The 19,201-nt window shown below is 43.7% G+C and overlaps 1 non-coding gene across 1 annotated transcript; it reads left to right on the plus strand.

Moving 5' to 3' along the window:
* Positions 1–761: 761 nt before the first annotated feature.
* Positions 762–865, plus strand: LOC115834979. Its single transcript, XR_004029959.1, has one exon. It is a non-coding gene; the product is annotated as a small nucleolar RNA U13 (small nucleolar RNA).
* The last annotated feature ends 18,336 nt before the right edge of the window (positions 866–19,201 follow it).

Below are 19,201 nucleotides of genomic sequence, written 5' to 3' on the forward strand. Positions count from 1 at the left end.
CATGAGACAGAGTGGGCTTCCCAAGGGTACACAGTGAGCTCCTGAGTTCCTCTCTCCCTACCAGTGCACAGACATTTTGTGAGTCGGTGGCCAATGGCCTGGCCCTTGGCAAATGCTGGAAGGTGGAAGCTGTATTGAGGCCTGGCAGCCTCTGCTGTCTGTGTTCTCTTCTCCTCTCACCCCAATGCTGGTCTTTCCTCTTTCAGCCTTCCCAGAGCCATGATGTACTCAGTGATTCATCAGTGATTGCATTTGTCCAAGCAGACAAAACCCTTATTTGACTCCAGACTCCAGGGGAGGAGGCGCTGGCATAGAATTGCAGTCATCAGGGAGCTAAGTAGAAAGATATTTTGCAGAGGAGGATCATCTCGTCCAAACTCTAATATGTGCTTTTTCTAAAGAGCTTTCAACTTTTTAAACCCACAGGACAGAGCAGAGTCCAAAGGCAGCCAGAGGAAACGACCGGCCCAGGATCTCTCTGGGAGTCAGGGCTGTAGGAATCCAGGTATTCTGATTCCCAGTTCTCCATCTACAGATTTTCTCTTCCCTCCATTATCAACATATCTTGAGCAGAGAACAGCCGCACAAACAAGGAAAATTTCCGGCAGGTTTTCCCTGGATCTTTCTAGCTCGAAGTAAGCCTGACATATGGATGCTTATTTTCACTCCTACCTCGAACCTCATCATCAGAGGCTGCCAGAGTGAACTTAGAGCAAAAGATTAAAAAAAAAAAAAAAAAAACAGTCCTTAAAACAGGCCAGATCCTTTTGTGGTTCATAAGCATGATGACTGGGTTTTCAGGCTATCGTGTGAGATGTGCCTCACTCAAACCTTGTTACGACATCTGCGCATTACCCATGTGATGGGAAGAAAAAGAAAAAAGGCCAGGGACAGCAGCTCACGCCTGTAATCCCAGCATCTTGGGAGGGTGTGGCAGGAGGATCAGTTGAACCCAGGAGTTTGAGACCAGCCTGGGCCATATAGCGAGACCCCGTCTTCACACACACACAAAAAAAATTAGCCAGGTGTGGTGCACACACCTGTAGGTGGGAGGATCACTTGAGCCTGGGAGGTTGAGGGTATAGTGACTTATGTTTGTGCCACTGAAATGCAGCCTGGGCAACAAAGCTAGACATTGTCTCAGAAAAAAAAAAAACACAAAAACAGGCCACAATGATTTCTATTTGTTGAGCATCTAATATGTGCCAAGCACTTCCAAGTATCCGCCCTCTGGCATAATCTACACAACAATCCTGCAACATCGGCTCAGAGACCACAAAGCCAGGAAGGATCAAAGCTGGCATTTACACTGAGCACTGCGTGACACCAGAGCCCATGTTTTTTGCTCCTTAAAATCTTAGCTGCAGTGGGCAATGTCCAAATGGAGAAAAAGGCCTTCAGGGAGATGACCCTCTTGTCCCTCAGAGGCTGCCAACTGCAAAGGAGTCCCTTCCATCCCACATCTCTAGGTTTGGTTTTCCACAGCTCCCGTTGCCATGGCATTAGGGGCTCTCGTCACCATTTGAAAACCCAGAAGAGGAAAATAAGAGGGTTCTGCTCTTTGATTCAAGAGCTGACCAGTTCAGGGGCTGAGCATGGTGGCTCACACCTGTAATCCCAGCGCTTTGGGTGGCCAAGGCAGGCAGAGCACCTGGGGTCAGGAGTTCAAGACCAGCCTGGACAACATGGTGAAACCTCGTCTCTACTGAAAATATAAAAATTAGCCAGGTGTGGTGGTGGCCACCTGTAATCCCAGCTACTGGGGAGGCTGAGGCAGGAGAATAGCTTGAACCTCGGAGGCAGAGGTTGCAGTGAGCCGAGAGCTGAGATCACGCCACTGAACTCCAGCCTGGGTAACAGAGGGAAACTCTGTCTCAAAAAAAAAAAAACGAGCTGACCCTGACCAGTTCTTTTAAAAGATCAACTCGATATGCTCTTTGAATGAGGATTTGAAATTAGAGACAGCTGATGGCCCTTACAGGTCTTGAAGTTATTCAGCTTCTTGCTCTAAGAAGTTCTGCTCACTTTTCTGACACGATCTCATTCTCCTCCCCAGGATCGTAGTGGGAGAGCAGAGAGGGGATGGGGACAGTTCTCTGTAGGGTCAGACAAGGAGTGAGGCTCATGCCTCTACCCCTGTGGCAGAACCTGCTCCCTCTCTTCTCTTCTCCTGCCTGGCATGAAAGCTAAGACTATCACACCGCTGGCACTGTGACAGGTAAGTTGGAATTTACGTGAGGGCCATGGTTTGCCCCATCAAGTTTAAAAGATCAAGAAACAGGGTCAGGTGTGGTAGCTCATGCCTGTAATCCTAGCACTTTGGGAGGCAGAGGTGGGCAGATTGCCTGAGGTCAGGAGTTCGAAACTAGCCTGGCCAACATGATAAAACCCCATCTCTACTAAAAATACAAAAAATTCGTGTATTTGTAGTGTAGTGGCGGGCACCTGTAGTGCCAGCTACTTGGGAGATTGAGGTCAGAGAATCACTTGAACCCAAGAGGCAGAGGTTGCAGTGAACTGGGATCGTTCCTCTGCATTCTAGGCTGGGCAACAGAGTAAGACCTTGTCTAAAAAAGTAAAGAAAGAAAGAAACAAATAAGCCCCCAGGTCTCTAGACTATCAGAGCTGAGAAGGACATCCTTGTTCCAAGTTTATCCTCCTACCCAACACCCACCTGGCGTCTTCCAGAGGGGCAAACAGGAGTCCACAGAGATGAAGTGAATGGAAGGGAAGGAGTTCCTGTTCAAAACAGCCTCTAGGCATCATGTCCCCCTTTCCTGCTCCAGTGAGGAACGTTTTCCATGCCCCCTATAAGACGCTCAGCATATGCTTTGTTCATCATTCTCTCATTTGATTTTCTCCATGCTATGGTCTGTGTCCCTCCAAAACTCCTGTTGAAATTGTAACCCCCAAGGTGATGGTATTAGTAGGTGGGTCTTTGGGAGGTGATTAGGTCGTGAGGGTGGAGTCTTCAGAATGGGATTAATGTCTTTATAAAGGAAACTACAGAGAGCTTGTTCACCCCTTTTGCCAGTAAGGATACAGCAAGAAGAAGGTGCCATCCATGAGCCAGAAAGTGGGCCCTCACCAGACACCAAATCTATCTTGAGCTTGGACTTCACAGCTTCTAGAACTGTGAGAAATAAATTTCTGCTGTTTATCAGCTAACCTGGTTTTGGTCTGTTCCTCAGTTTCCCCATCTGTTACATCTCCATTTGTTACAGCAGCCTAAATGGACCAAGACACTGTATAACCCTGCTTGCTCTTAGTGCAATGGTACAGTGAAAAGAAAATGCCCTTTGGATTCAGACAGACTTGGGTTTAAACCTCAGCTCTCCTTCCATTGAATAGCTGGGTGATTTTAGCAAGTCACTTAATATTTCCTCAAACTCAGGGCTGAGAACAGTCTGGACAGGCCCATTTTGAATCCAACACTCTCTGGTTCTCTGTCCTAGATTACTTAAAATAAGGTACTGGAGGACTCCAACTCTTTGCTTTATGTGTTGATATTCTAGTACTTGTATTTCAAATGTTTTTAACATTCAGCTTTGAATTCCATCTCTCAAATTTACCACGTTTTTGTACTTAGAAACTATGGTTTGCATCACATTGACCAGTTCTCAATACAGAGGGATCTGTTGGGAGTTCTGAAACAGAGACACATACCAATTTCCAACTTCGACAGACCACTCAAAGATGAAAGGAGAAGAGACAGAGCTCTTGCTTATGGAGCACGCTTTTTAGTAACCAGCTTCCCATCTTGTAGGTAAGGCCAAGGATGTCAAACGTTGTTTGTTTAGGCATCTGTGAATTAGCTCTCCCAGCTCTTAGCCCAAACTGCAGAGGAAAATTCATTTGAAATTTCCAATAGTCCCAGCCTTTGGCAGCATATAAATTAAAAAGAAAGAAATGGCCTGGCGGTGCAATTCTAGAACATCCTAGCACAATCAGTACACTCAAAAATTGAGCACATTAGACACTATTTACTCATTTATTTATTTATTATTTTTTGAGACAGAGTCTGCTCAGTCTCCCAGGCTGGAGTGAGGGGCATGATCTCTGCTCACTGCAATCTCTGCCTCCCGGGTTCAAGTGATTCTCCTGCCTCAGCCTCCTGAGTAGCTGGGATTACAGGCATGTGCCACCACGCCCAGCTAATTTTTGTATTTTAAGTAGAGATGGGGTTTCACCATGTTGGCCAGGCTGGTTTCAAACTCCTGACCTCAGGTGATCCATCCACGTCGACCTCCCAAAGTGCTGGGATTACAGGCATAAGCCACTGCGCCCAGCCTAGACACTGTTTAATAAGAATTCATCCAATACTTTATTCATATGTTTAGACTAAACTCTCTACTTACCTGTTGTCAGAATCACTCTCAAACTCGTAGGGCTTGGAGAGCTAAGTAACATTCTAATAATTCAGGAGCTGTAAGTTTTCACACTTAAATCCTTTGGTGCCCAACAGGCCTGAGTTAAAACTCCTGAGCAGGCCGGGCGTGGTAGTTTCATCGTTACAAGTAACTTTGTTCTTGTTTATATCAGGGACTTCCCCAAACCTGAAGGACAAGGAAAGTATCTATCCCACAAAAACTGGCACTTGGGAAGTGCTCCACATTATTCCTGGGCTGTATGTTATTATTGGGTCAATTTGAAATATGGAATTAATCTCCTTATAGCCTCTTTTGTTCCTCAGTTTCCCCATCTGTCATTTATTTTCTAGTTTCTATCTAGTTGTGTATCAATCATCTATCTACAGGTGTGAAGAATCAAGCAGTCTCTAAACATGGCTTCCTCCATTGTCTGTCACCCCTGTGAAGCAGCCAATACCCCAGAGTCAAGAGGAGGAAATTATTGTTCCAGCTGAGAGGTCATCAGTTAAAGAGACTTGCATAGAAGGGTAAACACGATATCCTCTCAAAATGCTCCTTGCAGGAAAACTAATAAATGTCGCCCCAAGGAACCCTTTATACACAGGATCTTGGGCTTCAAAACTGGCTTTCAAGGAGTTCTGAGTCCTTCTATCAGGTTGGTGCAAAAAATAATTGCTTTTAATGGCAAAAACCACACTTACTTTTTGCACCAACCTGATACTTGCCAAAGATCTACTTCCCTGGTAGGATCTTTGTTCAATGTTAACTACGGGACATCCTTCCTATCAAAGCAAAGAAAACAACACAAATCAAGCAATTAAGTTATAAAATGAGGCTTGGCACCTAGAGGAAATAGAAGAATGATTAAGAAGGAATCCGAACACCTAATAGAATCCACAAACTGGCAGACTATGTCCTCAACCTACTGCCACCGAATGTCATCTGACACATGTGGCTAAGAATGGCAGGAGGGAGTTTTCAAAATGCTGTTGGTTGAAGAAGCTCCATAGATTATTTTGGGGTACTACTCGTGGGGTTCAATAGCAGGTCAAATTTGCTCTGTATCTCTGACAAATGACCTAGACCCATCTCCTGATGAGCAACTGAGTCTATCAGAATGTTTTAGCTGGAAGTAACAGAAACCCCTGTTCAATCAATAGAGAACTTTATCATCTCACATAACAGGAAGGCCAGTAGAAATGCAGGTTTCAGAATTGATTGATTTGGTGGCTTGGCAGTGTTACCAAGGACTCGGGTTCTTTTCATCTCTCTTCCCTGTCATCCTCAGAGTTGGCTTTAATAATAGAATGGCAGGAATAATTCTTAGCATCTCATCCAGACCCTTCATCATCTTCTAGAGGCAAGGAGGCCTTTCCCTGAGACCTTGCAGTGCTAACCACCAGCCAAGGGGAAAGATACCCTTTACCCAGTCAAAACCACTCTGGAGATGAGGGTGAGGTCAGCTCTCCACAGGCACATGGTTACATGGGGGAATGGAGGATACATGAACAAGATTGGGGAAGTGTTAAAAAAAAGAGGGGGGAAATAGAGTGATCACTGCACAAACCATGCTAGGAAACAGTGGAATGACTACTGAGGGATTAAAAGCCTGTAGGAGCATATAGGTAAGAATTGCATTGTCCTCAGACTGAGCAATGATATGGCTTACCCTCCTTTCGAGGCAACACAAGGCAGTCTGTCTTAAGAATGCTAAGGGAAAGTTAAATCATCCCAAAGATGTGACAGCAGTGAGTGGAAGTGACATGAAGGGAGCTGGAGGATGGGTGGAAGCACATGACAATTACTCATCCAGACCCACAGGCTTTATGCAAGGTCCTGAGCTGTCTCCCTGCCTATAGGGAATGGCCAGGAGGGGATGTGTCACTGGCTGTTTCCAGCAACACTGTGACTGCCTGATAAACCAATGGTGTCAGTGTGAGTGTCTCTGGCTTATTAAGTTAATGGAGGAAGTAAACTTTTTTCTGAATATGGAATGGACCAAAGCCAATCACAGGCAATAGCCAACTCAAAGCAGGATGACAAGTTTCCCTTGAAATTGGCCTGACATCACTATCTGCAGACTCCGTGATGGGCATGATTTGACATTTTTCTAGCCCACAGTGATTAAAAGACAGAAATGCCTATTCCTTCCCATCAAAGACTTTGTAGGAACTATTATTATTAATTATTATGGCCTACTTTACAGTTAACAAAACAACTTCCCATACATGATCCCATTAATTTCATGTAACTTAGGTATTTGTTGTTATCCTCCTTCATAGTTGAGGAAACTGACACTGAAGGAAGTTAAATAACCCACTCAAGATTACGTAGTTGGTGAATAACTTGACCTATACCCAGAATGGCCTTTCATAGAGGTAGAACATCAACTTGTCTTTATTGCACAATGTGTGGCATCTCTGAGGCCCTGAAGGGTTGTTGCGGCTATCTTTCACCTTTATCTGAAATTGAGCTTGACTTTCCTATTAGTAGGAACATCCCATTGAGCTAAGGCACCATGTCTCCAAATGAGTCCTACTGAAAGGTCCACTTACTGCCTGGAAAATGGAAATGAAACTGGAATCCTATTCTCTGCCAATTATACTTCAGTGGGCTGCCATGCCTTCCCTTCAATCCAGAGCTATGTAGCCAGCTCTCACATGGAAATCAGAGGGCCAGGTGGCCATGGAAATAAAGAGTTACTTTAGACGTAAGGGAATGAGATCAGTTATGAGGAGCAGGGAGAGATGCTACAGGATTTTATCCTCCTTCTTATAGGAGTGCCTCAGGCTGCTGAGAAAGGAAAAGGGAGCCTTAAAACCCAAAGGATGGACAAAAGGGAAATGATTCCAAGCCTGGAGGAAAACCCACAGGAATCTGAATTACACCCATGGGTGCTGAGCCTTCCTTAAGACCCCGAGTTTCAATCATCAGCACAGCTTGCCAAGGACATTGAAACAAACATTCAGAACTTCCCAGTCTAAACAGCGGCAGACAGAGGTCCCAGCTCCGTCTCCAAGGGGACCCTCCGGGCGCTGTCTTCGGTGCTGAAGCAGCACAGCCTGATGCCTGGAACACGCAGAGGCAGCAAGGACCTTTCCAGGCTGCTCCATTCTCCGCCTCTGATTTAACTTCAAGGTCATAGCAATCCCTAAGCCTGGAATTCAGCTGCTTAAAAGGCAGAACTGGGACAAAGTGCCTAAAGCTCCACCTCTAGCTTTACTCCCACCACTGACACCAGCTTCTTGAGGCGTAGAAAAATTATTTTTGAAGCTTCAAGAATTGTACCAGCCAAACTGCCCGGTCAGATAATTTGCCAATAACATTCCAAAAATCCACTTTTGTAGTCCCGTTTTCCCTCTCAATGGATCTTCCTTTCCCCATCTCAAATGCTCCTCTCTTATACTGCCCCTCTTCCACAACCCACTTCCAACCTCCTCTTGGAAGAGGATCTGGGAGACATCTTTTATAAATCAGAGAGAATTTAAGTCAGTGTGGGCCTCCGTTTAAAACCTTACATTCAGCCAGGTGCAATGGGTCATGCCTGTAATTCCAGCACTTTGGGGGATCGAGGTGGGAGGATCACTTGAACTCAGGAGTTCAAGACCAGCCCAGGCAACATGGCAAAACCCAATCTCTACAAAAAAAAAAAAAAAATACAAAAATTAGCCAGGCTTGGTGGTACATGCCTGTGGTCCTAGCTACTTGGGAGGATCAGATGGGAGAATCGCTTGAGCCCAGGAGTTGGAGGCTGCACTGAGCTATCATTATGCCACACCACTCTAGCCTAGGTGAAAGAGCAAGACCCTGTCTCTAGAAAAAAGAAAAGGAAAAAATGAAAACTCTTGTGTGCCATAGAATGAAAAGTTATGCTGCCACTTGGGAAATGTATTCTGAAGGCAATAAAAAGATATTTCCCAAGGCTTATAATGCCACACCCATGGGCAGCTTCCTATTGTCCATACACATGACCAATGTTCATTACTGTCATCATTGCACAATGCAAAGGGTTTTGGTATTATAGGGAGAAAACACGTTTAATTTACTGTCAACCAAGAATATTTAGTTATTTAAGTGAAACAGTGAAAGTTATTTAAGTGAAACATTTGAACAAGACACAAGCTCTGTTCTCAAGGCATTCCCAACTTAGTTGGGGGAATGAGTGGTGGATTGCAAACTGATAACTTACACACCAAGACGTAAGCCAAGTTTCATAGGAGTCCAGTGCCCTGCCTAGAGGACCTCGGCACAAATCTTGAGAAGGGATTTACTAGGTTAGCAAAAGGGGAAAGAAAAAAAGTACAAGTTTTGAGGTTAGAAGACCTAGGTTCCAATCCTAATTCTGGCAACTAGGATGTGATCTCAGGACAGTCATTTTAACTTATTTTTCTTTATCTGTAAAATGAGAAGAATAGTAATACCAAGTTGCCATAGAGATGAATCGAGGTGGTAAAAAAACATACTTTATAAACTGCAAAGCACTATTAAATAAAAAGTTAGCCATTTCTGACCGTTCAAGTGACAATGCCCAAGCTTGTATGTAAGTGCAGTGAAGGCAGGGCCAGGTTCCCCTAGCTAGTTACAGCACGTGGCATAGCATCATGTTCCCAGAGACATGTATCAAGAGCCTTTTGATTGCAAAAGAGCTCTGACTTGGGGAAGAAAAAGTACAATGTTTGTCCTCAGCGGCCAGTTCTGCCCAAGCCACCCCTGGGGTGTGGGGCGGAGAGGTGCAATGGAAAAAGGGCAGCTTTCACAGGAGGAGTTGGCCGACAACATTAGCTCCAGATGGAATTTCAGCTGGAAGCATACAGAAGCAGCTGAGCTCAAAGCAACGACTGAGGTTTTCTGGACCTCCTCTCTGACTAGTGGATGAGATGCATCAGAGAGAAACAGAGGACAGGTGGTGCAGGCAGAAGGTAAGGAGAAGGGATGAGTAGAAGCAAAAGGGAGGTCACGATGGAGAGTCACATTCCAAATCTTTTGCTTGGGTGGAAATTTTTAAGGAATACAACTGTCACTGTGTATCTCTCCATCCTCATGAAGAGATACTTTTTAAAAAGAAGATAACCACAGATTATTAAAGTTGGATGAGACCTTTAAAATTATCTAATCCAACATCTTCATTTCACAAATAAGATTAGGGCCGAGAGAGGTGAAGTTCAAAGCGAAAAAAAAATGAGTTCCTGATGAAGCAGAACAAGGAGTCAAATCTGATCCGCAGGTCAGTTTGTTTCTCACTACTCAATAATTGAAAGAAGGTAAAGTTTGAGGTGCTGTAACAAATAAACACAACATTGTAGAGACCTAATAAATAAATAAGGGGTTTCCCCCACATTCATGTAACAGTCACAATATGAGTAGCATGTTGGTTTGGATTCTCCAGGAAATAGACTAATTAGGAGACTCGCATGCTAGAGGTTTACTGGGGAGTATTCCCTGGAGCAGCAACTGGGCAGAGAGATTGTTGCAGTTGCAACAGAAGCTTCAGCCAATGCCCCATGGGGCTCTGATGTCCCTTTAGAGTTGCCTAAAACTGAGGCATGTCCAATTTAACTTAGCACTGTCCAATCATTGGATGTGGGATGCTCCTGGGGAAGGGAGTGGAAATTCTGGTGATGCAGCTGTCTTTGGTCTAGAGCAATTCCTGAAGAAGAATTCAAATGTGACCCATCAGCCGCTAATGCTCCCAGAATCTGGGAGAATGAGTGCTTCAGGACGAAAGGAGAAGACCTGGGAAGCCCTACCACAGTATCGACTACAGTAGTCCAGGTTTGGGTTGAGATAGGACAGCAGCTTTGCTCCACATAGTGATTCAAGGATCTAATCACTGTTCAGCCATCCCTTAAGAATCATCATTATCCACATGTCCAAAGCTGGTCATCATCATGTCTAGGTTTATGCCATGGGAAGGAGAAATACAGCATGATAAAAACACACTACTCTATTAGTAAACAGACCTGGAGATGGTTCGGATTCCATTGACAAGAACTCAGTCACATGACTACACTTAATAGCAAGGTAAGCTGGGAACTGTAGTCTTGCTAGGCAGCATGCACCCAGCAACAGGTCTGCTATTATCAGAGAACACACTAAGAAAGAAGGCCCTAAAGTGCCATTTATTTTTCAGTGAATATATGGTTAAAATGATCTCTTCGTGTTTTAATTCCTCTTTTTGGAGGTGGAGAACACATACTCCTTGAGCTTCTTCTACCGTATTATTCTTCCCGAAGCCAAATTTACTCCAGAGATAATCACTACCTCCAGTGGTCAAGCCAGACTGTTCTCTGGAAAGGGGTCTTTCTCGATTGCCCTTAGAGTGACCCAGAAAACTATCAAAGAGTCCTTTAGAGACTATCACTCTATTCCAGAGAAAGATGGTGTTCTAGATTTCTCCAGGAAAATCTGCAGGCACATGACTTCAAGTCTGTGCCCCCACCACCCCCGTGAATGTCATCCCAGGGTGAGCTATGAAGACTTGCCATAGGAAGCCTAGCCTAAGTCATATTGTATGAATATTCCATCTCTCTCTCTCCCTAAGTCTGTCTGATCATAAGCAGCATCTCTTCTGCCTCAATATCTAATATGACTTGATCCCACTTATTTCATATCAGAACCCTGTAACCTAAGTATTGTTGAAGAAAGAACTGATGTTTTCATCAGTTCCAGGGAGGGACTTCTGAGTCTTCCGTCTAAAATCCAGAACTATTTTGATAGTTCTGGTTCTGTGCGACTCAACAAAGCTCTCTGAGAATACAATGTGGAAGCATTTTTCATTCTTCCTGTTTATAATCCTATGATCATACTAAACCCCAGAAGGCATCCTTCTCCTGGGTCTCCAATCTGGAGAATGAGGAATGGGGATCTGCATTTGAGATGTTTCTAGCAGTCATGCAGGGGACACCGCTGGAGTCAGAAATGTCTATATATGACCATGTGACCAGCCTACCCTGCCCAGGACTCCAATCACAAACTAGGAATAATCGGGCCAATTCTTGTGTGTGTGTGTGTGTGTGTGTGTGTGTTTGTTTTTGAGTTGGAGTTTCACTCTTTTTGCCCAGGCTGGAGTGCAATGGCACAGTCTCGGCTCACTGCAACCTCCGTCTCCTGGGTTCAAGCGATTCTCCTTCCTCTGCCTCGTGGGTTCAAGTGATTCTCCTGCCTCAGCCTCCAGAGTAGCTGGGATTAGAGGCGCGTGCCACAACGCCTGGTTAATTTTGTATTTTTAGTAGAGACAGGGTTTCACCATATCGGCTGGGCTGTCTCAAACTCCTGACCTCAGGTGATTACCCGCCTTGACCTCCCAAAGTTGCTGGGATTACAGGCATAAGCCACCATGCCTGGCCTATTGGGCCAATTCTTATTGTGAGCACCAATGAGATCTATCCCTCCTGAAAGTGTCCTTAGAGCTTTAGGTGAGTACAGCTCTACACATGAAGAAATTCTTCTAAATATCAGCATCCTCACTTGGTTTAGTCCATTTTGGTGACTTACAAAGCATGTTTATATCCATTAACTCAGTGGTTTTGAAAAAAAGAAAAAGGTGCAGCTACCCCAGGAGATATGCAGAACCATCCAGAGCCTCCCTATAATGTAAAATATCAGAAAGGGAACTTTATTAATATTCGATATGTGGGTTGACCCTGATGAAATTTTTTGTCTGTGTGTCAGTAGCCCAAGTGTCACTTCCAGGAAACACATTATCCTGAGGGAAGAGCAAGAGTTCCACAATGTGAGAGGGGCAAATGAAGTTCCAGATTGTACAAACCGGTTTTAATTAAACTCACCCCCCACAAAGTAGATGCTTGGCTTAGAAAGATTCCTGCAAAGAAATCCCTAACGAAAGTGAATACTAATAACACAAGCCACCAGACAAGGTAGAGCTGACAGGTCTACTCCTGGTTAGAGCTCTTTGCAACCACATTACAAGATTACAGTGATGACTTATTCAGATCCAATATGAAGTTGGTCAAAAATTTTTTAAATTATCACATGGTTAAAAATGTGATTTAATATCTACTATTATTAATAATGAACCTTACCGTAAGTGTATATTAAGACTTGAGGTAGTTGGCTAATGGTATAACTGCATTATATAATTTACAAATATATAAATATACATACACTGGGGTGCAGAGTAAAATTTTTACTAATGGGGGTCATAAAAAGATTTAGAGAGCATTGTCATAAGTCATCTAAACAATTCCTTTTCTAATTTATATTTTTATTTTAAGTTCTGGGGTACATAAGCAGGATGTCCAGGTTATAATCACACCGTGAGTCATATTATTTTGCAGATGAGAAAACTGAACTTCAGGGTGGCAAAAATGCCCAGAGACCATCGGCTATAGGATTTATGTGGAAGCAAAGACTAGCCAATAGAACTGGTACCCCAAAAGCTGAGTGAGCAGTTCAGGGAGACATCTGTGGAAATTAAAACGCAAACTCCTCCCCCAAAGCTAATGAGTCCTAGGCTCTGTCCTGTTCTACTCCAAATAGATTATGCCAGGAAAACCAGCGCCACAAAGAATAGCTCATTCTATCACCCCTGAATGACGTCGCTCTGAACCCTAGAAGCCTGCAGAAATGTCACCCTTTAAGAAAAAAGCAGGCATTTGCCCTAGGATGCTTTAAAGACCCTGTCATCATCACCATCAACAAACACTTAGAAATGTCTTACTATGCAGGTCTGGAGCAGGAAGAGAGATCACAATCCCAAGCGATTCAATCTGACTGCAAACAGGGCTCTGATCTGGGCAAAGGCAAGGTTTCTCACATTCATCCCTTTGCGGCTTGCAATGTTTAAAAGTAAATTTCCCCCCATCACTAGTACCCACTGTGTGGAACTAGTCATGAGAAGAATGGAAACCCATTTCCCTCCGCAGCAATCCGGTCTGCCTCCCAAAGCTCAGAAATGTGCTGTGCTCAGCATTTCTGTGCTGATGCAGCATCCATGGTAGAAAAGGCAGGGGCGGCCGCAGCGCCGCAGCAGCAGTTGCTCTAGGGGGTGGAAATCAGATTGCACCATTCCTACCTCATTTGGCAGCAGAAGCATCGAGTCACAAGGAGGCTGAGGTTCTAGCCCAGAAGCAGCTGGGCTATGTCATTCTAAAGGTGGTGAGTAAAATGGCTATTCACTGGGGCATCAGGTTTTCTTTCATGCTGTTTCCCTGTGTGGAGAATCTGGTCTAGAAGGGTGTGTGTGTGTGTGTGTGTGTGTGTGTGTGTGTGTGTGTGTGATGGTACATATGTACGGTACTTACATTTTCACTGAGCAGCAATACTTGCAAAGCTGTGTGTGCAATTACTAAACAGATCATAGTGTTTTCAAGCGGGAAGGGGTCAAAAATCATGTATTCAAGCCCCTTGTTTCACAGAAGAGGATTCTGAGGTTCAGAGAGGTAAAGCCGTGAGATTACAAAGCTCGTAAGTGGCCACCTCTAGAACCCAGTGCTCTGATTCCTGGTACAGGATTCTTCCTTTTGCTCTACATGGGTGAGCAGTGACTGCCTCTGTGCCAAGTGACCTGTGTTCCCAGGTATGAGACTGAAACCTGCATTTGCAGCATTAGTGTCACTGAAGCATGTCTCGATGTTTCCAGTAAACATGGGAAGCCATTTCTGACTAACTGCAACCTGGGGTGCTGCAGCAAAACAGCAGCACGTGTTTGCTATAAATTGCTACATCCTAATGGCTACCTCCTCCCCCGAGGTTATTCTGCGGGTCACATTGCAAACAAAGTGTATACGGCACCAGCAAGTCCTTCCCAGCAGAGTCAAGTGGGCTGTTGATAGGGCTGGAGAGTGTGTTTCATCAATGATATCCTCCTTTTCTTGCAACAAGTATTTGCTGAACGCCATCCATATGCCAGGTTGTGTGCAAGCCACTGTCACGTTCTTTATGTTATTTAAAGCTTGCCATGCTTTGTGAGGTATTACTGTGCATACCTGACCAGGAAGCAGACTGGGCCTAGGTAAGGTTCAACAGTGCAAGCTATTTGAGGTCTCTTAAAAATTTCTAGTTTCCCTAAGAATTATGGTTTTAAAACAGTTATTTTCCATGATCTTCCTTACTAGAATCACCATTGCTCCTAAACTGGAAGGGGATGTTCTTTCCTTAACAAAAAGCAATTATCTGCAACACTTTGGATCAGATGTGCAGTCAGAGAAGGGAAAATGACATTGAACACTGGAGACCTTGACTCTCAGTTAGCAACTGCATGAGCTTTTGAGGTTTTCTCCAGTTTTTCTCCCATTTCTCTGGGTTCTATTTCAAGTTAAGATTGCACAATGTGTTCAGGAATCGTGGCTTTTTAAACCAGCTCTACTCCTAATTGTGTGATATTGAATAAGTCACTCTGCTTATTTGGGTCTCAGCCTTCTCATTGATAAACCGACGACTACAAGAAAATGATCTCCATCCTCCCTTCAAGCACTGAAATGTATATGTAGACACTCACTCATTCACTCACTAGAGCATTATCTTGCATTTCCATGACATGCTAGATGTGACACCAGTGGTGGAAGGATTTTAGAAATAACCTCTTCCAGCCCCACACCTTTCAGCTTTGGAGAGGTTATGTGCCAACAGTTGTAGTTCCAGTCAAGCCCCATCAAAACTGCCCAGCATGCGTTCCAGGAACTAATCATTAGTTCAAATCATTCAGAGTTGAGAGAAAATTTACTGTGTCCCTCTGCCGGCTCTAAACGATTTAAATTCTCTTTCCTCTTGCCATTTCCTATATTAACATTTATTCAGTGTGTAGTCAATAAAACACAGTGCCAGGCACTATGTTAAGCAGTTTTCATGCATTACGTCATTTAATCCTGACAATAATCCTATTCAGTACCTAATACGATTAGCCCTGATTGACAGATGAGAAAACTGGCAACTTGACCAAAGTTGCATAGTCGAAAAAGAAAAGAAAAAAGAAAAAAAAAGCAGTGGGGATCGAGTTTCTGTTTGGGATGATTTAAAAAGTTCTGGAAATGGATCGTGGTGATGGTTGCACCACATGTGAGTATATTTAAGGCCACTGAATTATACAACTTAAAAAGGTTAGGATGGCAAATGTCATGTATATTTTACCACAAAAAAAGAAAAATGTAGTGGGGGAACTTCAGCCCAGATTAGCACCCAACTCCAAAATCACCTACCGTACCCCTAACCACTCCTCAGCCAGTGCTACCAGACAGGACTCAGAACTCAGAAATAGAGTAGATGCCTCTACAAAAGCAACACCTGAAGGGATGTGTTTTGTCTCCAAAGAAGGGCTTAGGAAATTTTTCCTTCAATCATTCTTTCTTTTTTCTTTAGTTTCTTAGCCACAGAATCATGGCCCACACATCAGGAAAGCCCTCCTTGCCGCTGAAGATAGCTTATTGTGAATGATCACCAGATTCCCAAGTCTGGGAGAGTCCGAAATCACTTCCACTCTCCTTTTCCCATGTCCTCCCCTGCCTATAAGCCGAAGCTCTGTCTACAAACTCAATTCCACTTCAAACAGATCTAGATGCCAGGTCGCTATTTTGCATGAGGTCCTGGCTTACATGTTGTGGGGGCAGCAGAGATGAGAAAGATACCCTTTCTACTTCAAAGACTTTACAATCTAGCATAAAGGGCAAAATACGCAAATAGCTACAGAAGGAGAAAAGTCATTCAGTAAAACTGCAGAGCACCTGGGCTAGATGTGAAGGCTGCAGAGAGGAAGCACACACCAAGCTAGCCCCCTACGAAAAGGACACAGAGTCAGTGAGAAGGGCCCTCAGAGGAAAGACGACAATCAGCTGAGAGGGAAAGATACTTGCAGTGGAGGATGTTTCTCCTCATCAATAAACCAGCTATGGTCTTTTTCAGGTGGTATTAGGATCCAAATCTCACCATCTTTTCCCCTTTTTTTCTTCCTTCCTTTCTATTTCTCCTTCTCTTTTTTTTTTTTTTTTTTTTAGGCTTAACCTGCTATTTTTTTTTTTTAACTTCTTTTGTTGAACACTTAAATCTTCAATCTTTGGTCTTTCTTCTTTACTAATATAAGTATTTTAAGACTGTCAGTTCTCCTCTGAGTGTTACTATAACTCTATGACACCAAGTTTTAAAATGTAGTCATTAAATTAATTAATCAAGAATTTACAATATGATTTCTTTCTGGAATTATGAGTTATTTAGAAACACCTTTCCCTCCACCCCCAGATTTATGGGGAGAAGTATGTGATTTGGGGGGGTTAGTTATTTCTAACTAAATTGTATTGTAGTCAAATAACACGGTTTGTATGATATGACATCACGGATTTGTTGAGACTTCTTTTGTGGGCTAGAACAAAATCAAGTTTTATAAATGCCCCACGTATGCTCAAAAAAATGTGATTGTTCTAATTGTTGAGAAGAAAATTTCCAAATGTGTCTGTTAGAGTACGTTTGATAGTTGTGTTGTTCCAATCTTTTATATCCTTTCCAATTTGTCATTTTCTCCCCAAAGTTGCTTTTTTTTTTTTTTTTTTTTGCTTTTCTATTTTGAAGCTATGTTTCTAGGGGCATAGAAGTTTAGAGTTGTTGTCCTAAGTAGTTTTTCTTTTTCATTGTTTATTATATACAGCCCATCTTTGTCACCCATAATGTTTATTGTCTTCCAGTCTATTTTATCTAACATTAGCAAACTATATCAGCTTTCTTTTGATTAGTGTTTACTTATCATTACTTTTCCATCATTTTTGTTTCATGTTTTTGATGAATCTCTTGTAAACAGCATATAGCTAGATTTTCTTTCTCATCCATCTATATTTATTTCCTTTAAGCTCTATGAGGCAATTAAAAGGATACTCTAATATCTTGTCTAAAATTTTTAGCTACTAATTTCCGGGAGGTTGTCAGGGTCCCTGTTGCCAGAAATGAAGGGTTTTGGACCCTATTTTTCAGAAGCTTTATAAGGATTTTTTTTTACATTCTCTCCCTTAGGATGTTAAAAACTGGAACTTTCTCTCATTCAGCCTGTGTTGTTCCATCACATCAAACAAGTTCTTAATTTCATCTTGTCTCTCCTAGACATGTCCAAAGAATTTCACATTTATATCTAAATTCTTCTCTTTTTCTTCTTGTAATGGTTCATGCTAATACATTGTACCAGCAATGGAATGATGATAAAGTGGCTACTGTGGGGTGTACTTCCTTGAAAACAGACATTAACTTTAAGGATCAGGTCCCGCAAAAGAAAGAGTTTCTTAGACCTTTGGAAAACATAATGACCATCAGCCTTTTCTGCTAAACTATCACCCACAAAACATCGGGGAACTTCTCTGGCTTTTATCAAGAATAAAGCCAATTATACTAACAGCCTTTCTTTGCCAATGGCTGCCTTTTTCTTTTCTTTCTTTTTTTTTTTTTTCAGGTAAAAAATATCTTCAGCTAATATTTGTTGAGCACGTACTATGACATGGCACTGTGTTTAGTATTTCTTTATGCTCTGTGTCATTGTATTCTGACGATGACTCTAACATAGGTGTCACTATTACCTCTCTACAAGGGAAGCTCTAAACGTTTGGGGTTCTAGCAGGGCCGGGCTAAGGCTAGGTGAAAAAGAAAGGCAACAGACTCTCCGAGTTACCTCAACATAAGACTCCACCTCCTCTCACCTGTCCCTTCCTGTGGCTTCCGGCGAGGTCGTGCAGTGCTTTTGTTTTTGATTTCTAGCTACCTAATCAATAACTCTGAGGCCTTGGGCTAGGAAGAGACTTCACTTCTCTGGGCCTCAATTTCCTCGCCTGCCAGCTCTAAGATTCTCTCTGGTCTGCCACCACCCCACACACAATGGGGTAAAGACTGCCGATCAGCTGAGAAAGGCAACATCCCCTGCTCCTGTTCAAGCTCCATTTCTGTAGGAGTTTCTAAAACCCTGCCTCAGGAGTTTAAAAGCTCCTCCTGGAATTCTGGAAGGAGCGGTAGCACTGCCTCCCCAGTTCCTTATGTGCTGTTCTGACAATGCTTGTTCAGTCATATGGTGGGTCAACGATGGGATCGATATGAAATAATCTTTCCCCGGGCTTCCGTCTGGCTCAGGCTGGGGCCAGTCCTGGACCACACAGGCTGGAGAACGGCATGGAGCACGGCGGTTCACTGCTGGCCCCTGCCGGCTCTTCTTCTGGGGCTGGGAACCACTGACAGGAGCTGCAGTCCTCAGGCTCACCTTGGTCCATCTTTTTTTTTTTTTTTTCTTTTTTTTTTTTTGAGATGGAGTCTTGCTCTGTCGCCCAGGCTGGAGTGCAGTTGCGTGATATCAGCTCACTGCAACCTCCGCCTCCCGGATTCAAGCAATTTTCCCTACCTCAGCCTCTCGAGTAGCTCACTTTGGTCCGTTCTTTAGAGAAGAGGCAGAAAGACGGAGAAGCAGAAAACTGGGATTCACTGGCTGTTCTTTCAGTAAACAACAGCCCTATGGTGTCGAGACTATCATTGTCCCCATACTGCACATGGAAAACTGGCCCAAAGTCACCGAGGAGGTAGGGCCTGGAGCTGGGATGTGGATTCTAATCTGTCTTGGCTCTGAGACCCATGCTTGTTCTCTCACAGGGTGTCCCATCTACAGCAGAAGGGGCCAAGGAGCCACACAAAACCAGCACCGTTTCAGCAGTGCCCAGAGGGCATCCTCTGTCTCCCCCAAACATCCATGTCTCACCTGCTTAGGGGTTCTCAAAGTGTTAACTGATGGTCTGGCCTTTTAAAAATTCTCTTAAGAGAATAAACATAGTGAGGTGCCAGTTGCTGAGTCGAGATCTTGCCCTAGAAGCAGATTGGCTGAGGAGTCCAGAGGGAGCCTCAGGAAGGGGGAGCAGGCAACAGAA

Source organism: Nomascus leucogenys, chromosome 4 (genome assembly GCF_006542625.1).
Source record: "Nomascus leucogenys isolate Asia chromosome 4, Asia_NLE_v1, whole genome shotgun sequence".
Classification (NCBI taxonomy): Eukaryota; Metazoa; Chordata; class Mammalia; order Primates; family Hylobatidae; genus Nomascus; species Nomascus leucogenys.